The sequence below is a fragment of the Dipodomys merriami genome, unplaced genomic scaffold, assembly GCF_024711535.1.
Source record: "Dipodomys merriami isolate MVZ:Mamm:240054 unplaced genomic scaffold, mDipMer1.0.p SCAF_63, whole genome shotgun sequence".
In the NCBI taxonomy this organism is placed as follows: domain Eukaryota; kingdom Metazoa; phylum Chordata; class Mammalia; order Rodentia; family Heteromyidae; genus Dipodomys; species Dipodomys merriami.
In genome coordinates, this window is record NW_027206213.1 from 5,332,636 (window position 1) to 5,354,497 (window position 21,862).

General features: G+C 38.7%; 1 protein-coding gene across 3 annotated transcripts in view; it reads left to right on the forward strand.

Annotated features, from left to right (window-relative positions):
* Positions 1-12,645: 12,645 nt before the first annotated feature.
* Positions 12,646-21,862, forward strand: part of Peli1 (pellino E3 ubiquitin protein ligase 1) — a 50,148-nt gene continuing 40,931 nt past the window's right edge. Inside the window, exon 1 of one of the 3 annotated variants that reach the window (XM_070004532.1) lies at positions 12,646-12,917. The gene's annotated coding sequence lies outside the window, so the exon portion shown is untranslated. Of the gene's footprint in view, positions 12,918-13,334; positions 13,354-13,566; positions 13,665-21,862 lie in introns of those variants that run through there. The other 2 variants (XM_070004537.1, XM_070004535.1) reach the window with 2 other exon arrangements.

A 21,862-nucleotide genomic window follows, 5' to 3' on the forward strand; every position in this document is an offset into this window, starting at 1 on the left:
TCTTTCATGCATGTGTTTCTAACGCCTTTATAAGATTATCTCTTTGTTGTTTTGTATGTCCCTCCCCCACAGTATAATCCCTGCTTTCACTATATTTGATGTCAGTATAACTTGTGGAGGAGATGGGGGAAAACCAGTTGTTTAAGGATACAGGCGGACCTGTTGCAACAATGAGAAGTACAAGTTGTCATGTCCAAAACGAGCTTTACAACGTCGGTGCGGGGGGGGGGGGGGGGGTAAACCAAAGGAGGAGGCTGCAATGCTTGGTAAGAAATGTACGCATTATCCTGCCCATGTAATTGTAACCCCTCTGTACAGTATGTTCACAAATAAAATTAAATTAAATAAAAAAAAAAGAAACTAGGATCTTCAGATTTCAAACTCCTGAGTAGGTCTGATTATAGATATAGATATGAGCCACTGGCACTCAGTCTGACTGTACCACTTTTTATTGTGTGATTTTAGGCAAATTATTTCATCTCTGTCTGGTGCTCTGTACACTCAGATGAAAATAAGGGGAATCATATAACTACCTCAAACATTTATGTCAGCTATTCAAGTACTTATTCCTTACTCAGAGTTAACATACAATGTTAAGATCTACACAGATCAGAAAAACATTCGTATTACTTCTAGCCTCTTCTGAGGCCAGAAGAAGAAAATAATCAAATTTATTTAAATGAATTGAAAGTTTTTTCTACTAGTAAACTCTATGAACTTTTGATTTCTTCTTCCTCCTCATCTTCTTCTTCCTCGTCCTTCTACTCCTCTTCCTCCTTCTCTAGCTCTTCCCTCTCCTTTTTCTTTATTATAGGCAGCTCAGAAGGTTTCCTTTTACTTCTTTTTTTCTCTGGGGCTCTTTGACTCCATTTTCTCTGTTTCATTCACAACGATAGATATAAAGCTTTCTCCTAAGTCAACCAGTTTGCCTGTTCTATCAAACATACAAATATTTGTCACTTTTATCCATGTGTGGCCAACCATGTGAACAGCCAGGGCTACCATTTACCATTGTATTAATAAAAATTCAGTGTTTGTATTTATAAATCTTAACACCTAAATCATCTTGTAATTGAATAAAATTGTCAAATATTTGCATTATGTGTTCCATTTCTTTGTGTTTAATGATCGTCTGTTTGTCTTTGACTATTAGCCTGGTTTAATCCTCCAGTTGAATAATCGGTTGGAATTTGAAAACCGTTAAGAAGTGAGGCTGCATAGTTATGATTGAAGAGTAGGGGCAACAAAATATTTAGGATAGTAGTCTCATAAATGGCATATATTTATAGCTCTAATCAAACAACTGAATACAGAAATTGAATAAACAAAGGTTTATCTGAATGTCAAGGTGCAAAAGAGCTTAGTTTCTTATTTCAAATCATTGTCATTATTATGTTCCTTTTATGCTTATTTATCAAGACATACCATGACTTCTGATTCTAACATCAGTAGACTTCTGACAATTTCTTCTCAATGTCAAGAATCACATATAAGCTGGGTGCTGGTGGCTCATGCCTGTAACCCTAGCTACTCAGGAGTCTGAGATCTGAGGACCACAGGTCAAAGCCAGCCAGAGCAGGAAAGTCTGAGAGACTCTTATCTCCAATTAACCACCAGAAAACCAGAAGTGGCACTGTGGTTCAGGTGGTAGAGCACTCACCTTGAGCTGAAGAGCTGAGGGACAGCTCCAAGGCCCAGAGTTCATGACAAAAAACATATAAATCTGTAAATAGGCACATGTACACCTCCCCCCCTCCCCTTTCCTGAGAGAGAAAAATCACATCTGCAGAGCAAAAACAGTAAGCACAGCAGGAGGCTGAGTCTGAGGATAGTGGCCTGAAGCCAGCCCAGGGATGGAAAGGCCAATGAGACTCTTTTTTATTTTATTTTATTTTATTTGTGAACATACTGTACAGAGGGGTTACAATTACATGGGCAGGATAATGCATACATTTCTTACCAAGCATTGCAGCCTCCTCCTTTGTTTACCCTTCACATCCCTTCCCAGCCTCCTCCCTTCCCCCAATGAGACTCTTACCTGCACTTTCCAATGAGACTCTTATCTGCAATTAACCACTAGAAAACTGGAAGTGGTGCTGTCGCTCAAGGGGTAGAGTGCTAGCTTTGAGCTGAAGAGCTCAGGGACAGTGCCCAGGCCCAGAGTGTAAGCCCATGACTGAAACAAACAAACAAAAAACAGTGAGTAAAAAGGAAGATACCTAATAAAAATCCCAGTATTGTCTGAGAGGTAAACTGGTCTCCAGCATGGGGAGACAGGAGTTATGGTTAAGATTCCCAAGATAGTTGGGTGTCAGTGGCTCACGCCTATAATCCTAACTACTCAGGAAGCTGAGGATCACAGTTCAAAGCCAGCCTTGGCAGGAACGACTGACTGTGAGACTCTTATCTCTAATTAACCACCAGAAAACCAGAAGTGATTATGTGGCTCAAGTGGTAGAGTGCTTGCCATGAACTGAAGAGCTCAGGAACAGTGCTCAGGCCCAGAGGTCAGGCCCCATGACCGACAAGATAGGAGAGGGGTTTCTCTGTGATATCACTCTGAGAAGTTTCTTAGGTTGGTTATATGGGGTTAAGCTTGATTATTTTTGTTTTCATTTTGTTTGGACAGGGTCTTACCATGGAACCCAGACTCTTCATGATCCTCCTCAGCTACCCAAGGGTTAGGATTACAGGTGTGAATCACTATGCCTGGTTTAGATTGGGTATCTGATCTAGAGGACAATTTTAAGGGTATGTGAAGCAAAAGTCTAGTGATACATTTTATCTTGTCATCATCCAAAAGAATAGTAGTAGGGCTTAATACATAGATATAATAACTGGAGAAAGAGATACTAATTGCTCTTCTTTAATCATTACATATTGTATAATATATCAAATTAATGTACTGTACCTATAAATATGTAGAAATATGCATTTAATTGCATGTTTTAAAAAGTTAAAATACAAGCAAGCGAACTATAGCATATGGATCAAATCCAGCCAGTTGACGGTTTTTGTTAATAAAGTTTTATAACAATACATGCGCACAAGAGTAGTAAGGAGTATTAAAAGTGGAGACAGGTGATTTCTCTGCTGATATTTGAAGAATATGTCCCTTAACCATGTATCCCCTTTACTGCCACTGAAATTTTCCATAGTACAAAGGTGTGTGTGTGTGTGTGTGTGTGTGTGTGTGTGTGTGTGTGTGTGTGTGTGTGTTAGAAAGAAGGATGTAAGAAATACATTAACCAATGGCATACATATTTGGATTTCAATTCAAAACAGTCTGTCTGAATATTTGAAGATATTAAGAAAATATTCAGGGTTTTAATTTTAAATGTGATAGTAGTATTGCACTTAATCTTTGAAAAAAATATCTTTTAAGAGACCTCTGAACACATAGCTGAAATTACCTGGCACCTAGAGTTTGTTGGGAAATAATCCAATGGGTGTGTTGGAATGAGTTGAAACTGTTGAAAACTGGAGAATGGGATCATGATGTTCTTAAGACTATACTCTCTCATTCTGTATGTGTTGAAATTGTCTACAATAAAAAGCTTTTTGAATAATGCCTTAGGAAGAAAAAAGTCTCCCACCAACTGAGAAAGCTTAGGCTAGCTAAGTCTAGAAATGAAACTGCCTCTATGCTAATCTGTGATACTGATTTTATCTGAGTAGAGACGGAGGTTGGGGGGCTGGTAACACTTGGTGGGGGCGTGTGGTGACTCAGGTCGGTGGGGAGCCTGGGAGCTCTGTACAGTGACACAGTGGGGTGCAGTTGTGAAGCAACTGATCTCTAAGAGGTAACTGTGGAGGCAGGAGGCATGGGATGATTAAGGCAGGATTTGAAACTGCCTGGGGGATCCATCTGAGAAAATATTAAAGTGGTAACAGTTTGGGAATCCATCCCCAGAGAAGCAGAGCTCAAACAGGAGAGTTCAAATGGCAAAATCCGGATATCTCTACTTAGGTCTGTGAGGAGATCACAGACAGAGAAACTGAATTTAGGGAACAATTTGCTATTTTAATTACTAAAGTGACAGAGGCTAGAAGAAACTAACAAGAAAGAATTTGGGATTGTGTGGTACCTATCAGGCTGTAGGGATGATATAGGGAGAATTAAACTGAATGTCACATATTTATATTCCTTTAATTTACCAAATATATGTGTAGTTGCTACCTCACTCTGTGTGGCCCACACCTCCCCAGTATTCCCTGACAATGTGTTAAATTCCCAAATCATAACTCTAGAAATAGGAAAATATTTTGGATAATGAATAAAATAGGAACTTGTAGCAAAATGTCTGAAATAGTTTTCAAAAATGAATGAAAAATATGATCCTGCATGGTCTGGGGGTGTGGCTACAAGGTAGAATGCTTGCCTAGCATTCATGAAGACCTGCATTAATCCCAGGTTCATACATCATGGCAGAATGAGCTGATAAACTGCAACTTTCTGATGTAAGTATATAGAAATGCTGAATCAATATAATAACAAAAATAACAGTGAAATACCTAACTGAAGTTGAGAAATAAAGAGAAAAATGAACCCTCTTGACAAGGGAAAACTGTAGCCAGTGACCTAAATATAAGTGTCAGGGCTAGTGGCTGGAGCTTCCATGTTTATATGAGACAGGAGTTCCTGTGAACCTACAGGGAAGGGGCTAAACTAGGACTTCTGCTAATTCCTGGACTCAGTGAAAAGGAGCCATAAAAGTGCCATCAGACTGATCAGATAGCAATTTATTATCTACCCTGAGTTCTAGGTAGAGAAAATTTTTTTCCTTCAAGAAATCTAAATACCAAATTTCATAATTGTTGAGTTCAGAAGAAAAAGAGAGAGCGAGAGAGATTGAAAAAAAGCAACAGAAAACTAGGGAGTGGACCTTGTGGTACATACCTGTAATACCAACTACATAGGAATCAGGCATTAGAAGGATCTCAGTTCAAGGCCAGCCCTGAACAAAACCATGAGACCCTATCAAAAAAGAAACAAAAGAAGGGTTGGGATATGGCTCAAGTACCAAAGCACCTGTCTAGCAAGTGTGAGACCCTGAGTTCAAACCTAAGTAAAAATTTCAAACCTAAGGGGGAAAAAAAGGCAAAATTTTAACTTTAGACCATTCAGAGACAGGATTTCCAAATGGCCAGTATTTAGGCTTTCTTACTACAGGTGCCCTTAATCATAAGAGAAACGTCAATACAAACCATAATGTGGTAGCTAAAGTGATAGCAACAGAAAATAATAAAGGTTGGTGAGCATGTAGACACACAAACGTAAAGGCTTGTTTGATTGTCCATGATCTCTTATTTGTATTATTGCATATTCTCTTACCTAGCCACTCTGATCAAATACAAGTATGATTTTGTATCACACTTCTGCTAAAGATTTTTTAACAGTTCCTCCTTGCCAAACTCCTTGGTATGACACGGCATAGCATACAATGACTTCAGCACTCTTCTCTTAGAAACTTTCCCACATCTCACCTTTCAGTGTCATTGCCACACCCAGTAAGCAGCTATGCCGCCCTCTGTGCCTTTTTTGACATCACAGGCTGTGAGAAACAATCGTGTTCTCCTGGCTAGCACCTACTTATTTTTTAGGATTCATCTCAATAGTCACCTCCTTTCTGACTTGATTGGCTGACTTCACTCTCACACAAAACTGATGACTCTTTTCTCTATATTCATTCTAATTTCTCACAAAATATATTTCTAAGACAGTGACTATAAAAGCTTATTGTACTTTATCTATTCACTTGATAATAAGTGAATAATTTCCATATCCATAGCCTGAAATCAGTGGATATGGTCAATAACTATTTGATGAAAGAATAAAATCTGAGATGCAAAAATATGTGCAATTAGTCCATACTCAAATAAACCAATTTTAGGGATGGAAACACAATCTAAATCTTGTCAGCTTTCCATTTCTCTCTTTTCACAGTATTTTCTTTTTGCTACTCCAAAATAACTGTTTGCATACATATGTGCTAGGCTATTCTTTGGTGTTCAAGCATATTTCTTTAAAACATTAAAATCTTACTAGCTTGTCTTTGACATTTCCCAAATATAACTAAAATGTCAGAGCCAGCATTTGGGGCCTACAAATCTTTTGAGTGAAAGCCCAGGCCTTCAAATTGTGTGCCATTCACAGGTTTAAAATAGGAACATAGTCTACACTGACTATGAGCTATTTGGAGACTGAGAAGATTAGAAGAAAATAATTTTATTTTCAGAAGAATGTGAAAGGTAGAAGCTAGGAGAGATTATCTACTGAGAATCTGAATATTAAAATGAACACACACACACACACACACACACACACATTCACAATCTTATCAATCTCAAATCCAAGAGTCTCAGCAAGAGTTCAATATGTAACTTAGGTTCTCCTGGTCCTAAAAAAGAAGTCTGCTTGGAATTTTTGGTAAAACAACCAACTTTCAACCAACTAAAAGGATATAATCTTTTGCCAGTATAAACTATGAACATTTTGGACTAAACCAGAACAGATATGTTCATTTGCAGCAGAGGAAACACTTGCCATGAAAGAAGAAAAGTGTTTCCAACAGTTTCTCCAAGTTATAAAAAAACAAAACAAAACTGGTATGTCCAATTTCCTCTGTATCATTTACCAACAAATTATATTTATTGAATGTTATTCTAGAGAAAAGTACTGCACCTTAAGTATTCATCGAAGGTCCATGTGTAAAGGCTTGCTTCCCAAGCAAGCAGGAAGTGGTGGGACATTTAAGAAGTGAGTCCTAGTTTAGGGGATTGACAGTATGCCTTTGAAGAGGGCAGTGGAACTCCAGCCCTTCCCTGCTTTTTTCTTTGTTTCCTGGCCATGAAGTGAGTGGTTCTGCTCTCCATCCCCGTATGTTCTGCTCAATGATGTGCTACCTCTTTCTAGGTGCAAAGACAATGAGGATAATGATCATGGACTGAAACTCCCAAAACTATGAGTCAAAATCAACCTTTTCTCTCTATGCTGATGATTTCAGATATTTGTTGTAATTATGGAAAGCAAACTAATGCAGGTATTCTTACTATGTTAACAAAAACCTTATGTTCATACCATAAACTCTGTTTTCTGCATTTCTTTAGTAGAAAGAGTAGAAATAGAATTTTAGTTGATTTTGACATAGTCAGATGATAGGTACAAGAAACTTCTTGAATTTTTCCAGTCAACTTCCCAGATCAAAACTTTTTTTTGTTGTTGGTCATGGGGCTTGAACTCTGGACCTGGGCACTGTCCTTGAGCTCTTCAACTCAAGGATAGCACTCTACCACTTGGAGCCATAGGGCCACTTTAGGTTTTCTGAGTGGTTTATTGGAGATAAGAGACTCATGGATTTTCCTCCCCGGGCTGACATTGAACCACGCTCCTCAGATCTCAGCCTCCTGAGTAGCTAGGATTACAGGCATGAGCCACCAGCACCTGGCTGTCCCAGATCAAAACTTTTTAAAGAAATGCACTTAATTTTCTTTTTTAAATCTAAAATCTGAGTTCCAAGAATTTACTTTGTTACTGAATGACTAGATTTCTGTATATACCAACTTTGAAGCCACACATAAGCAACTATGTATATAGACTGAGTGGATGGTATTTGGAGGCCCACTCACTTTCCATGACTGAACTGTTCTGAATTAAAGTGATTGCAGATTGCATAGGACTATGTAGAACTGTATGGTGAAAGTAAAGTCATAATTTTAAAAAGGATTTCTCAGCCAAGAGCTAGTGGCTAATGCCTAATCAGGAGGCTGAGATCTAAGTATCTCAGTGAAAGACCATCCAGGGCAGCAGGAAAGTTTGTGAGACCCTCTCCAATTAAGCACACACATACAAAAAAAAAAAAAAAAAAAAAAAAGGTGGAGGCTCAAATGGAATAGTGTTAGCCTTAAACAAAAAATATCAGGGATAGCACTCAGGTCGTGAGTTCAAGCCCCAGGCTTGGCACAAAAAAAAGTGGAGAGGAGAAGCTTCTTAGATTTTTGACATATAAATGAATATAACCTTCATTTTCTAACCTGAATTTTTAGCACAAACCCCAGCATATATCTCTGATCCTGACTCAGTTGAAAGTACGGTATATTGATCATTTTACTGTCTCCTAAGGTCTCTTTTAAGCATTTGCACATAATTTCTCCTTCAAGAAAAGCTAACTGAAGCAATAGTAAATCATGTTATACAAAAGAACTTAGTGTCAAGGATAGAGCTGAGGAAGTATGGTGAATTTACTGGCAATGTGTGGGTCTTCTTAATTCTAAGAAATATATTTATTTTATTTCATGAAACTACTATATGCTTGTCACTTCTCTGATTAGGTTCAGCAGTCCATAATGTAGACTGTAAGACAGTAATGCCATCAAACAAGATAGAAGTTTGCTTTTCTGTGAACTTAAATAAAGTCAGGAGGTAGAGTCCACAGCTAGTATTTTTTTTGGGGGGGGGGTCCAGTTGTGGGGCCTGAACTCTGGGCCTGGGTGCTGTCCCTCAGCTCTTCAGCTCAAGGCTAGCGCTCTACCACTAGAGCCACAGCGCCACTTCCGGCTTTTTTCTTTTTCTTTTTTTTTTTAAATTTAATTTAATTTTATTTGTGAACATACTGTACAGAGGGGTTACAATTACACGGGCAGGATAATGCGTACATTTCTTACCAAGCATTGCAGCCTCCTCCTTTGGTTTACCCTTCACATCCCTTCCCAGCCTCCCCCCTCCCCCCCACCGGCTTTTTTCTTTTTGCTCATGTGGTGCTGAGGAATCGAACCCAGGGCCTCATGCATGCAAGGCAAGCACTCTACCACTGAGCAACCTTCCCAGCCCGTCCACAGCTAGTATTGCAGCTTCATAGTCATTAGGGACACAATTTCTTAAATATATTTATGTTTCTTCATTCAAGGTATTGTTTTAGGATGTCATTTTATATTCACTGCAGACTTATTAGCTAATCTGTTATTTTTGTGGTTAACATTGTTTAGAAATACTGGCATTTGAACTCAGAGCCTGATGCTTCTTAGGTAGGTGTCCTACTACTGGAGCCATGGTCCCAGACCTTGTTTGCTTTGTTTTTGAAAGATGTTCTAAGGTTTGGAGTATGAATTTCAATTTATTATTTCACACAGTAGCAAACATTCATGTATATTGTAAGACCTTTCTATATAATTCCATTTCCTCCTTCCATCCTTTAAGCAATTTGTCAAACATTTTTCTTCCACATACATTATGATCCTACAGTACACTTTAAATTATCTTTCAAAAACTTTTCAATGAAGGAGAAAAGTTTTGCATTTACTCATTTACTTATATGTACCATTTCTGGCACTCTTTTCCTTTAGCATAAATCCAATTTCCTTGCAGTCTCATTTTTCTTATGCAGAAAAGTTGTCTTAACCTTTTTTTAGTTCAGTTCTGCTGAAGACATTGTCTAAGCTTTTGTTTTCTTTAGCCTTCATTTTTGAAAACTATTTTGTCTAAAAACAGTATTTTACATGACAATTTTTTTCTTTGAGCCCTAAAAATATGCCTTTTATTGTAGTCTGCCTTGAATTTTTATTGGAAGTATACTAAATTCTTATTTTGTTCCTGTCTACATAATATGTCTTGTTCCTCTGGCTGCTCTTAGTATTTTCTCTTTGTTGTTGGCTTTCAACAGTTTGATAAGGATTTCTCTTTTTTTGTGTGTCACCTCCACCATCCCTCTTGCTGCATCCCTTCTTTCACCTGGAACTGCAATTATGCAAGGTTTAGAAAGTTGGTAATATCCTACAAATCGCTAAGGTTCTTTCTTTTTTCCCTGTACCATTTTTTATTCTGTGCTTTATTTGGTTAGATTCTATTGCTTTGTTATGTATTTTTTTGAGTGTCTTCATTTGTTCAGTGTCTAATTTGCCTCTGTTAATCCTATCCTGTAAATTTTATTTCAGAAGTTATCATTTTAATCTCTAGGTTCTAGTTTTTATGAATTTAATTTCTAATGTATATACACTGTGGTTATTGTACCCATTTTCACATTGTCAACTGCTAATTCTGTCATGTGCACTTGTGGCTTTATGTAGATTGACTTTATTCTTGTCTATATATTACACTTTAGTGCTTCTTTGTGTACCCTAGTGTTCTTGTCTCCTCCCAGGCATTTTCATGATCTACCTGCGTACATCTGAAGGGCTGGTGTCTACGTGGGTTCTATTATTACTTATCTGCTGAGCATACTATGCTACAATAGTACTTATTCCCATAATGCTCTTATACTGCTCTAATCTTCTTTCCAGAACCCAAGTCATATATGTAACCTACTACTCCACTTACTTTTCTATCTAGATACCCAAGAGTCATCTCAAACTCCACATATCCAAAGAGAATTCGTTAAATTCCCCCTCATAGCTGTTCAACTCCTGTATTCTGAGACTCAGTGAATGGTTCCTCTAGATGGTAATTACACAAACCAAAAATCTGGGAGTCATCCTTGGCTTCTTCCTTCCAGTAGATTTATGATTGCTTGCCAGCTCCTATTCTTATTCTGGGTAATTGCTTCAACTTTGTTTGTTTGTTTGTTTTGGTCAGTTGTGGGGCTTGAACTCTGGACCTGGGCACTGTCCCTCAGCTCTTCAGCTCAAGGTGAGCACTCTACCACTTGAGGCACAGCGCCACTTCCGGTTTTCTGCAGACTTTCCTGCCTGGGCTGGCTTTGAACCAGGATCCCCAAATCTCAGCCTCCTGCACAGCTAGGATTACAGGCGTAAGCCACTGGTGCCTGGCTTGCCTCAACTTTCTTAATCCACACCTCCTCGTCACAATTTTGAGGACACTGCCTCCTTTTTCTTGAGGAGTACGTAGATGTCATCTGGAGATAATTAGCTTCATGCCATCTACTGGCTGCCATTTTTAGTTTATGTGCAGACATGTGACTCACTTATTAAGGCTTCTGGGAAAAGATGCTGTACTTGCTGTTCTCCCCACTTTACAGTGCCCTCACATCTCTTTCTCCTTCCCTATTAAAATACACAAAGTCCTAGTAATCTTCACATTCATATGAGCTTTAAAGCATTTCCTGGCCTTTCTAGGGTCTGGATTAGTATGCACTTTCCTATTACAGTACTTGCCACATGGAATCTATTCATCTCTTTTGTAGAATAACCATTTTGGAAAAAAAAGGTATGTTTTGTTTACATTTTTGTATCTCTATTTCTAAGCCCTAATAAAGTGCCTGGTACATAGCAAACATTCAATACATATTTTTCCAATAAGCAAATAATTATGTGGTCTGCAGGCATCAGAATTACTGATCCTGAGATTCTTTGGAAACCAACTCTTTCTTCTGTAAATGTGTGTCTGCTTCCTGGGCATGACCCCTTTTCTTCCACAGTGTTGACCTCTAGGTAAACTGAGAGGGGAAATCAAAGAGCTTAGGAGCAGGTTATCTCTAGCCCTCTGAAGAGTCAGTAATGAGTCCTGGCTTTCTCTGCCCTTCTCATCATCACTTATGCATACCTGAATGCCCAGAATGGGTGTAGAGTTAGCTGACCAGCTCAACAACATACTCTCATACGTTGGTTCAGGTTTTACATTGCCAAATGAAAGTTGGCCAATACATATACACAAACGATTTAAAACTTTCTAGTCATCTTTTGAATTTTATGAAATTTTTATCTCTTAAAAATGGTAGGTTGGGGCTGGGAAGGTGCCTCAGTGGTAGAGCACTTGCCTTGCATGCATGAGGCCCTGGGTTCGATTCCTCAGCATCACACAAGCAGAAAAAAAATGCTAGGTCTTAAGATGAACAAATCTGGAACATTTTATACTGATCAAGTAAAATACAGTGATGTGCATCATTCATGTTACCTTTGCTGGTGCTAGTTGGACATGAGTAATTGAGCAAAGAAATTATGAGATTATGAGATTCTGTTAATGGTGATGTTCCTAAAAATTCTATAAACTAAATTACTGTAAGCAGCCAGATTTCAATGTCTTGAATAAAGAAATCTGTATTAAGAAGGAATTCACTTAAGTCCAGAGAAAAGTGTATTTGTGATTTAGGACTTAGGGAAGAAAATTAAGCAACAATAAAGGATGAACTACCCGGAGGAAGACAAATTTCCCTGAGCACTTGTGAGAGGTGAAGCTAGTTGTTGGGAGTGGAGCTAAGTAGGAAGGACTGGCCATGGGCCGGATCCTCAACAGCTCTGAGATACAAGAACGGCCTTGTTTAGTCAACAGCAGTACAGAACACACTCGCTAGGGGAGCTGGTGACCATGGCAACGGCGCCCCCCCCCATCCCTCCGACCATGCGCAGTGCAGAGGGAGTGCGACCCTATCCTCCACAATGTATCCCATTTCCTCCCCCTCACTCCGTCGAAGAACTACAATTCCCAAGAGCCCTAGCGGTGCGGCGTCGCCGCCTTCCCGCTGTCGTCCTGCCCAGGTCTCCAACCTCAGACCCCGCCCTCCTGCTAGTCTCCTCCCCTCCCTCCGTGTGTGTGTCAGTGACCCAGAGGCGGCGCGAGGCGGGGAGACCGTTGGGGGGGCGGGGGGCGCGCCGCCGCCTCCGCCAGCAGCAGCAACAGCTACAGCTACAGCAGCAGCAACAGCTACAGCAGCAGCAGCGGCGGGTACAGCAGCAGCGGCAGCCCCAGCCTTGCGGCGCGGCCGGATCTGCCTGGAGCGCACCACAAAGCCGGCCCTTCGCCTTTTCCTCACCAACGGCTCTCGAGCGCTCGACTACGCGGCCAACTTCGCCTGGCGGGGCTGGGGCGGCTGGCGGGGAAGGCAGGCGGCGGCGGCGGCAGTGGCGGCGGCAGAAGGAGCGCCGGGGCTGCCCGTTCGCGTGGCCCGCGCACTCACCCTCGGCCCCCGCGCGCCGGGTCTCGGGTGGGGGGTGGCCGTGCTGACATTCGGGCCACCAGGAATTGTCCGGTGAGTGTGCGGGGCGACGCGAGCCGCGGGGAGGGGTCGCGGCGGGGTCGGGGGCCGGCGGGAGCGCAACTTCGTCGGCGGCTTTCTCCGCGGCCGAGCGTGCTGTTCGCTCGGGCACCTGGGTCCTCCCGCCCCCGCCTCGGCGACGTCGAGTCGGGGAGGCGGCGGGAGCGGAGTTTGCGGCGCCTGCATCCCGCGCCTTCGCCGGAGGAAGCGCCTTTGTCAGGCGCGGCGCGGCGCGCCCGCCCTCCCCCGCCGCGGCCGAGCGGCGTCCGGCCGGGAGCCCCGTGCGCCCCGTGCGCCCCGTGCGCCGGGCTGCAGGCGGGGAGGCCCAGCGCCGGGAAAGAGAAACAAAGGGGGCCGGGAGTGGGCTTTCCTTTTGTGTGTGCGGAGCTGGGAACTTGTTTCTGCATCCTTACGTAACGCGGACTTCCAAGTTAGTCATTCTTTTTTTATTGCTGGGATTATTGTCATCATCTCTGCGCGTCTCTCTCTCGAATTCCTTTCATCTTTGGACCTCAGAGCATTTAAAAAGAAAACACTAATTAATTTCATCTCCGAGGCCCAAGCAGCGCGAGTGCTTACGTACATACATACATACATACATACATACATACATACATACATACATACATACATACATACATGCCCGTTTCCGTAAGTGGGTAAACTGAGGTCCAGAAAGCTGTGTAATTAATGGGGATGCTTGGTCTACCGCGCCAGCTGTCCGAGGCTCCGAAGGCGTTGGTGAGTAATAATAACTCGCCGTGGAAAAGTTAAAAGATGCTCATTTTGCTCACAGGTGAGCCAAAGTATGAAAGAAGTCTGGGGTAATTGTTAGGTAGTTCAAACAATAGTTCTTTTTCACACAGAGTTTGAATTCGAGTCTTGAAACCTCAAAGGACTTCCTGAAAAATGTTCGGAGGGGAGAAGATACAGAAAATCACCCACTCAGCTTATCTGTTTTTTTGTTTTTTTTTTTAAATCTTAATACGTACGAGTCTTTTAGGAAACTAGAGAGCAGTGGTGGCGGGGGTGGGGAAGTAGAGTGTTGGGATCGTTTTTTTTAAATGCAATACGTTTTAGTCATTATGCACCACTGAACGTGCCTTGGTTTGAGCGTTACTTCCCATCCCTTGATTATCAGTCTATTCAGAAAACATTTCTGAGCCCTTTATAAAGAGTCGTTTTTGAATAAGAAATGAAACTTGTTTAAATTAAACAAGTTAAAATATTAAAAGGTTACCTATTTGTTTTGGATCAAAAGCGGTTTACTTTTTCTTAGTCTTCCCAATGTTACTTTGCTTTCATAGCAGGAGATCTTTTGTTTCAGATACAGCATTGTCTTCTACATTGAATCTGCAGAGGAGAAATGAGTTTATTATTCAGTTTCAATAGGAGTGTGAATTTTAGTCTTTGAATTTTGGGAAGGTTCTGTTTCTGCAGTACTATTTCAGCTTATGATACGTTTTCTTCACAGCAGAAAAATATTTTCCGAGCATAATCAGACTTATGTGCCTCAAAACGTCATGATTGTGTAAATACAGCCCAGGAATTATTTATTTTTTTATTCAGAACTTGTAGAGCAAAATCCTTTAAAGGGCAATTTTATTTATTTTGGTACTTTTTGTTCTGGGGTACCAAACTGAAAGGTACCAAAAAATTAAATCAAGCTTCATTTCTAACAGATTTTTATTGAGATGAGAATGAACAGAGTTATAGCAAAAGCAAATACTTTTACTTTAGAAATTTGTATTGTACAGCTGCCCCTAGATTGTACTTTCTGGTGGTTGCATCACAAAATGAAAGTGAGACATGTATTGCTTTGTACTTTTTTCCACAGTCTTCTAACATCTCTTTTTATAATTTAAGAGACCCTGGGTTTAACACAAACAGTTGGAAAATAGAATGTTAAGTGTGTGGAAGGTAATGTGTTGTAAAGTGATTATGATTCCTCAACGAATAAATTTAAAGCTTTAAAAAAAGGGAACTATCTCCTAGATTTTTATGAGCTTGGTCAGTAGTGTCATATTTATTGATTTGAAAAAAGTAAGCTTGAAATCTCTTGTAGTGGCAGATTTCAGGATTTTGTGCTCCTGAAGATGGACATTTTATCTTACAGTCACGTTATGTTGAACTTTATTTCTTAGTACTTACCAACTAGATTTATCAGAGTCATTTGTACTTTGAGGAATCCACTCAGTGCCTTTACTCAAATCCTGGAGTCTAAAGGCAAAAGTTGACTGTTGAAGCCGGGCTTTGTAGGTTTCCCAGTTTCTTTGGGATGCCTCAAAACAAATAATGAAGCCTGGGGGGAGGGGGTGGAGACGGCCGGAGGAAGGAGGGCGGGCAGAAAACTGAGGTGAGTATTAATGAGGCAAGTGTCCAGGGGAAATCTAAGGATGTTTCCATTTGACTTAGTTTCTGCTTCCTTTGGGGTTATCAAAATGTCAATTGTAAAAGTTGTCATTTCAGAATATGCTTTATTGTGGGTTTCTAGTAGCTTAGATGATACAAGGACTATAAAACTACTACTTTGTGAACAGCTAAGGTTTTCCATAAAACCTTTATCTGGGAAAGACGTTAGTTTAAGACTTAATATTGAAAACTATCTTCCTAACGTCTAACAGGCACCATACATTTTACCATTGAACATTAATATAGACCTATCACTTGAATCAGTTTACTGAAATTATCATACATGTATTTTAACTGTATATATGAAAATTTCCTAATGACCAATTTATGATGTCACTGAGATGGTTTTAGGAATTCCTTTGAAAAATCATATTCAAATTAATATCGTTTAGCTGAAGAAAATAAAACAGATATAGGAACCAGTGAAGGAAACAAAAAATCAACAGTGAAAAAAATGATGATACTTTAAAGAGTCTAATATTAAAGATTTCTGGCAGCATTTATAAACAGGTATCAAAATTCTAGCAGTGAATTCTACTTAGCACTTTCTGTTTACAGAATTTTTTTTTTAGCCACCTTTCCCAGATTTTCTCTAAATATATTATACATAGCACGTAAATAGAAGTCATTCTTTCAAGGGATTTGTGTTTCTGGACTTTTAGTTTTTACATTTGTGGTAGTGGGCAGTTTATTGATTAAAGTTTGGTTTATTCTAGAGAAAGATTTCCCCCAGATTAATGTTGGGAAACTCCAGAGAAGAAATATTGGTCACTCAAAGATCTAGATATGATCTTCTGCTATTAGCTTTTTAAAAATGTTATCTTAAGCAGATCACTTCTTTAGTTTTGCCTTCAGAGATTGAAAATAATTGCCAGACACGTTATACTTTGTATGTCCTAAATTTTGGCTGTTCCTGAATGCATTTATAATAAAGAGAAAGCACAGTTGCTTATGTGAATATAAGGGAAATTCTTTTCTTTTTTTAATGGAAATAAGAATCAAAACATGCATTTGATTAAATTTTTTTTTTTTAAGACAAGATCTTGCTGTGTAGCCCAGGCCTTCCTTGAACTCCATATCCTTCCTTACGCCTTTGCCTCTCTAGTGCTGGTATTACAAATGTGAACAACCCCCCCTCCCCAACAGCATTTCTCTAATTTCAGAAATAAGCTTTGATTACTTATTTCTATTAAAAAGGGGGGGGGAAGCACCAATTTGTCTGATATTCACTCAAATCTTGTATTTTTTTCTCTGTTATAAATTTATTGTCGCAACAACAACAAAAAAATCCATCAGGTAATTAAGAAAAGTGAATTGCAAATGATCCTAAGAAGACCTTTTTCTTTTTTTCAGAATATTGTACAAAGTGTTGTAGTTTAGGGTTTTGTTTGTTTGCCACTGAAAGCTATTTCAGAGAAATAGAGCTCTACATAATACTCATATCACCCCATAATGCTTTTATGCCTCAAAATATCATTTACAGAAAATAGAATATATTGTTGAGGCTTACAAATGGGAGAATCCTGACATTTGTCATACTGCCAATTAATCTTGACCAGTTATGTAGTTAAAAAAATTAATTCAGGGGCTGAGAAAGTGGCTCAGTGGTAGAGCGCTTGCCTTTCATGCATGAGGCCCTGGGTTCGATTCCTCAGCACTCCATAAGCAGAAAAAAAAAAGCCGGAAGTTGTGCTATGGCTCAAGTGGTAGGGTGCTAGCCTTGAGCTGAAGAGCTGAGAGACAGCGCCCAGGCCCAGAGTTCAGGCCCATGACCGGACCCCCCCCCAAAAAAAATTAATTCAATATGTATGTAGTTTACTTCCTTTACAGAGCATTTCTTGCTGATTTTATTTTATAATGAACCTCTTGGGATGTTTCTAATTTAAGAAATATGCAGTATCCCCAGCTCCCCACAATCTTCTTCATTCTTTTTCTAGGTGTCCATCTGTCTGTACCCTGAGTCGTGGGGCTTGAACTCAGGGCCTAAGTACATTGCTCAAAGTTAGTGCTCTACAACTTTGAGCTACAGCTTCACTTTTAGATCTTTGATGGTCAGTTGGAATTAAGAGAGATTTTGCTGTGGGAGATAGGTTTGAACCACAATCCTCAGATCTCAGCCTCTTGAATAGCTAGACTTACAGGCATGAGCAACCAATCCCCCGCCGTTTTTCTTTTATTTGTTTTTGTTTTTGTTTTCTTTGCTGTCGTTTTCTTCTCCCGTAAACTTAAGTTTCAGCTAAAATTCACCATACGTGTTTCGTGTTTCGTTCTACTCTGGGAGAAAAGTACACTTTTGAAGGAGGCGTAAGTAGGAATATCAATCAAGTAGATACTTCCTTAAGTATCAAATCTGATTGTTCTGTGGTTACTGAGATCTGCTTTTCCACTTAGTAGGAAAGAGTGCTAGGATTAGCATTTTTTGCTATTAGACTTGGGGCATAAATGCCAGATATTCATTCAGTGTTTACTGGGTACTTTTTATATATCAGGCACTGGTGTAGGTATAGACTGTGTGCCTTCCAGTGTGTGTACAATCTAATCCTAAGACCTGGGCAAAAAAAAAGTAGGGCTAGGATTGTACTTTAGTGATAGAGTGTTGGTTTGTCTGTCATACATGAGGCCCTGAATTTGATCCTAAGTGCTTCAAATGCTTCAAGAAGAAATGACCTAGTTTACCTAGTTTCTTCAAAGAATAATACCAACAAATAAAGAGTGAGGAAAAACAATAAGATTTAAGAGAAACTTAAGAGGCATAGCCACCAAAGGTGACATTTGGAATTTAGATTCTACTTTGAGCAAGGTAACTGTAAAAAGACATTTGTGAAAAATGGTTTGTTTGGATATGGGTTATTTAATGAAAATGAATTGTCAAACTTTTAGGTGTGATAATGTGGTGCATATATGTGTATGTTTATTGAAAAGTCCTTCCTTGTAGAGATATATAATAAAATGAATTATGAATTAAAATATAATGTCTGAATTTGGGGCTTAACAATAATTTGGAAGGGAAACAGATAAAATGTGATTGGCCTTAATGTTGAAAATTGTTAATGTCATACATGAAACTTCTTTCTACTTCTGTGTCTGTTGGAAAATTTCCATTAAAATGTATACACACAAATAAATTAATAAGAAAGGAGGGAGTATGTGAGATCTGAGAATGGAGTCAGAGGAAAATGCAGTTTATACAGGGTAGTCAGAAAAGACTTCTTGATAAGATGATGCATAAATTTGATTAGAGCTGAAGAAGAAAATGTGTCTGGTAGGTAATCTTGGGGAAAGAAATTTCAGAAAGACCAGCCAATACACTGCCCCTGAGGTGCAAGCATGCTAAACTGCAGGGAACTACAAGAAGACAGCAGTGTCTAGATCAGAGTAGCGGGACATAAAAAGTCAGAATGGTAAAGCTTTGGTGGATAGAGTGAAGTATGGGTTGTGTTAAAGATGGCCATCCATCTTGTTTTAAAAGTAAACAGTTGTCTAACATAAGTCTACTTTAGTAACTGAAAGCCTTATACTTACTCAACAAGACTGATTATTCAGAATATTTTTAGAACTTTCTTAATTACCTTCTAAGTCAAAGAGCCACACATGAAAGTAGCTCATCATTTTGTATTTGTTCCCAGTACCCTTGTTTTTAAGGAAAGGGGGGTTATTTGCCTATAAGGTACTTCATATTATTTTTTTGCATATGATTCAAGATTTTGACAGAAAGAAAATAGGAAGTAAGTTGAGGCTATTTCTAAATAACATGCACTCTGAAAAAGCAATTACTGTTTCTAAAAATCAGATCCTCTCCTACACTGAAAAAGAGTTTTAGTACTGTTCTGGACATTTGTAACATTTGGAATTTTTTCTAAACATTAAAACATACATGTGTATATATATATATATATATATATATATATATATATATATATATATATAAATGCTTCAGTAAGAGTATTTATTTTAAAATTAAAACCGTACAACTTTCTTGTTGCTATGGCATAGAGTTGGGGAACTGAAAGAATAACATGTTTAATGTGAAGAGATGACTCTGGCTTTCAAATTTTGTATTCATGCTTAATTTCTCAGAAAACTAATTGTTTCAGTTTTTTAATTTAATTGTTAAGGTGATATATAGGGGGGTTCCAGTTACATATTAAGGTAGTGTATTAAGGTAGAGTATATTTCTTGTTGAACTTGTTACCCCCTCCCTCATTTGTTTCAAAGTTTTAATCTTGTATTAGAAGTATTGAAAAATTAGACCTCAAATGTTTAAATGCTTGGAAAGTTCTCAATATGTACTTTTGGAAAATCTGTTCATAGGACAATGTGCATGTAGACATTACTAGTTTTAAATAATTATTATGCCAGTTCAATTGTTTATGGGGTTAATATTTCAAACCCAAGAAAATAAACTTCCATGGTTTTTCACTCTACTGATAATAATAGGTGAAGACAATTCCTTTTCTAGTTAATTATCTCTAATGATTGGGAATCACTTTTCTTATTCGTGTTTTTAACCAGGATTATTTAGAATTTGATGGCATCAAGTAGAATTTGAGAACTTTTACTGTACACTAAATTAAATAGTGACTACAGTCACTAGAGTGACTATTAAAACTATGAGGCCAGATGCTGGTGGCTCAGGCCTGTAATCCTAGCTAATTAGGAGGCTGATATGCAAGGATTGCAATTCAAAGCCAATCTAGGCAGGAAAGTCTATGAGACTCTCCCCAATTAACCATCCAAAAAACAGAACTGGAGCTGTGGTTTAAAGTGGTAGAGTACTAGCCTTGAGCAAAAGAGCTCAGGAACAGCACCCAGGCCCTGAGTTCAAGCCCCACAACTGTCCACCCCCCCCACTATATGTATATAACTGTTTATAACTTTAACAAAGCTTCCTATTTTAAACATTTTTCAGTAAGTTGTTAGAAGTCTAGCTCGTCAGTATTTGCATATATGTATTCATATGTATGTATAGATAGCCAGACCTACTCACATACTGTACAGGTTGAATTATTTAATATGTTTTAAACATTAGCTATTAGCATGGAACACATAGCCCATCTTGCTATTAACTCTGAAAGTATTTTAAAAACTATCTATAAAATTAAAAGTGGCAGTAGTTTTTATTTATTTATTTTTTTGGGGTCGGTCGTGGGGCCTGAACTCTGGGCCTGGGCGCTGTCCCTCAGCTCTTCAGCTCAAGGCTAGCACTCTACCACTTGAGCCATAGCTCCACTTCCGGCTTTTTTCTTTTTGCTTATGTGGTGCTGGGGAATTGAACCCAGGGCCTCAAGCATGCAAGGCAAGCGCTCTACCACTGAGCCACCTTCCCAGCCCATGGCAGTAGTTTTTAATGAAAGACTTGAAATTCTGTGCGAACTGTACCCATGTGTGGCTTGTTTTAGAAATAGCTTTCAGTCTATTGATTTGGTGTTTGGATTATGAATGTTTTATTTCCATTTTTGTGAAATAAAAATTTTATAATGGAAGAGAAGGGGGTAGAGATCAAGAGAAGGAATTTTTAAAAATAAATTCTCACACAATAGGTAAACATGGCCATGAGCAGTTCTGATAACTTGGATCTACTAAAGTCTAATGAGTTAAGACATAAATATATAAATTCAGTAGAGAATAGAAGCAGTACAACTACATTGAAAGAAAACTAGTGCTTTGCGAAAGGGACATATTACTATGTTGACTTAAAAAGTATGACTATGGTAAAAAAAAAACTGAACTTAATTTTGGAAATAACAATGATGAACAATAACTAAGATTTATTCAGTCTGTTACCAAATTTTTGCAGTAGTAAATTCCAGTTTGCTATTCTAAGCTTAAGCCTTGCAAAGTATTTCTAATTCTGTGTCACTGCTTTTCTCATTTCTGTCTCTTCATTACTGTATCTATTGCTACACACACATATATATATATATATGTGTACATATGTATAATAAGTTATATATATTAAACTTCCTTTGTCTTTTATGTGTGTGAGGGAATGGGGCTGTTGAACATGATATTCCATTAGACACTAAGAGATAACTTTTTGACATGTAAGAAAAATTTGGTAGCATAATTTCAAAGGCTGTCTTCAGTTCTTAGTGTTTGTTGTCTTTTCCAAAAATTTAAAATGGAAATTTTATCAGCACTCTAATAACATACATGGCCTTACAGGAAGACTGTCTGGATTTCAATTGAGCTTCTTTCTCACAGAAAAGAAGAAAAGATGAAAAGACCAGTAATGTGGTTTTCTTTCAAACTTCTTTCCATAAGAATGAAATTCAAAGTGATTGTCCCTGATTGTGTTCTAGTTGTTTGTTGTTGTGCTCAGCAAACCAGTTGACCTACTATTTAGAAGGTACAGTTAAGTTCATTTTTATTTTTAACAATCAGTGAAAATATTGGAAGTGCTTTGTTGGTTCTTCAAGACCTGAATGTTGTATAGTATTCCTGGTTCTTGACAGATAACTATGCACAGTCGTCCTTGTGTTTCTTCTGCCAGTACTGACTTTTCTTTCATTTTACACTATGGTTAA